The 2,249-nt window shown below is 37.4% G+C and overlaps 1 pseudogene; it reads right to left on the reverse strand.

Annotated features, from left to right (window-relative positions):
• Nucleotides 1-1,046: 1,046 nt before the first annotated feature.
• Nucleotides 1,047-1,492, reverse strand: LOC102901076 (annotated as a pseudogene).
• Between the last annotated feature and the right edge of the window lie 757 nt (nucleotides 1,493-2,249).

A 2,249-nucleotide genomic window follows, 5' to 3' on the forward strand; every position in this document is an offset into this window, starting at 1 on the left:
TGAAGCGGGCTCTGTGCTGACAGCCAAAAGCCTGCTGCAGGGTTCAAACTTATGAACTGTGAGATCGTGACCTGAGCCAGAGTCAGAGGAGCCACTCAGGTGCTCCAGTCCTTTTTCATTTAATGCATTTTACTCTGCATTCAAACTCATCTGGTATTAATATCATGACCCTTTTGTTGTTGTTTGTTTGTTTGCTATTTTTGCCTTTGCCCTTCCTTTTATTTTCAGCCTCCCTGAGTTACTGAATTTAAGATGTTGGATTGCAGCAGATAGTTGGATTTTGATTTTGAGATTCAGTCTAAGAGCCTTTTAATAGGTATGTTTAGACCATGTGTATTTATGGAATGAGTGGTTGGTTTTAGTTTTGTCATCATACCTTTGTTGTTGTTAAATTAACAACATGAACTGTATTTCTGCTTTGTGTGGTATGTGTATTTTTTGGTAATTTGGGAGATTTGTATTTTTGTTTTAGCAGTTATCCTTATAGCTGTATCTTTACATAGAACACTGTAGCACTGGGGAACTTGGAAACGTCCACTTCTTCCTACTACTCTCACCCCAAACTTGATGATACTGTATTCTTCATTAATATCTCTTTACATTTGAATATACATATAATTCTAACACTTGGTTTAAGTGGTACCTTTGACCTCAAATATATCAGGAATAGAATATTTTCATCAGGAAGTCACTACAAACTCATCTGGTGGCTGCTTAACCAATGAAGACATATGATATCTCAGTAATAAGAACTCAAGTAGGATAGTCCTAGTGTCTCAACAGTGTCATCAGGGCCCAGCTTTTTATGTCCCTTTCACTTTGCAATCCTCAGCAGGTAGGCTTTTATCTTCATACTTATCTCTTCTTGGTTGCATTTATAGGAATAAATTTGCTATATTGCTGTGGCAAGAGCTACATAAGTGCTGTTTTGTTTTCTTATGCATATATTTTTTTCTGAGCAAACTGTGTAGCTTTATTGAGAGGATTTAAGCCAAATTGTCAATAAAATAAAACATATGTGGCTTCAGCTTTGTCTTCTTTTTAACTTACAACTGTCCATCACCTGCTTCTAGAATTTTAGCAAGTGCTGGGTTAGGGTGGAGTCTTCCCTTTCACATCAGGACCATCTCCATGCTCATCCGGTCTTTCCCAGACCCATTTTCTGACTTTCACTTTCCAGTTCAGGTTCTTGGTGCTGCTTCTTCTCTCTCTTGTCCAGGCTCAAAATCTGGATTCTCAGTTGTTGGTTCCTCTTGTTGTGATTTTTTTTTTCACCTTGTTGCTGAGCAACAGGAGTTCATCCAGCTTAGAAGATTCTTTTTCATCTCCCCTTCTTCTAGATCTTGATCTTACTTGTGCACTCATATTTTGCAACTAAAACTCCTGGGAGGATGATCAAGTCTCAGACAGTGAGAAAGAATCCAGACAGTAAGATGTGACTTGCACAGCTAGGCACCCAGAACACATTCTTAGGTTTCTTCGTAAGAGGAAGGAAACAAATACCCTCTCATGTCTCACTGGCCAGAGTTGAATCACATGTTCATGCTAAAACCATTTACTTTGTGGGAAATCGATTTACCAAGACTGGCTTAGACTGATCAAGGATCATTCCCTAGAGTTGGGGAAAGCCTCCTGGCTCTACCAACAAAAAAATCAGGGAAAGATTTACGTAGGTCACCATTGGTATCTGTTGCCCCTGCCTCTATGAGATGAGGAAATCAGCAGAAGTATACTGCTACCAACTTTCTTGTCCCCTTGCTCTCTCAACTTTTGTTAATTATACATTGCTAAGTGTTAGGGCTTATAACATATCCAATTCTTTTTTTTTTTAAGAGGTATTTATTTATGTATTTATTATTTTTATTTCGGTATAGTTAGAATACATTGTTACATTAGTTTAAGATGTACAATATGGTGATTCAACAATTCTATATATTACTCAGTGCTCATCAAGATAAGTGTACTCTTAATCCCCTTCATCTGTTTCACCCATCCCCCATCCACCTCCCTTTTGGTAAAAACCAGTTTTTTTCTCTGTAGTTAAGAGTCTGTTTTTTGGTTTGTTTCCCTTTTTTGTTTGTTTGTTTGTTCATTTGTTTTGTTTCTTAAATTCCACCTGAGTGAATCATACGGTGTTTGTCTTTCTCTGACTGACTTATTTTGCTTAGCATTATGCTCTCTTGATCTATCTATGCTGTTGCAAATGGCAAGATTTCAATTTTTCTATGGCTGAATAATATTCCATTGTA

The sequence above is a fragment of the Felis catus genome, chromosome F2 (assembly GCF_018350175.1).
Source record: "Felis catus isolate Fca126 chromosome F2, F.catus_Fca126_mat1.0, whole genome shotgun sequence".
NCBI lineage: Eukaryota > Metazoa > Chordata > Mammalia > Carnivora > Felidae > Felis > Felis catus.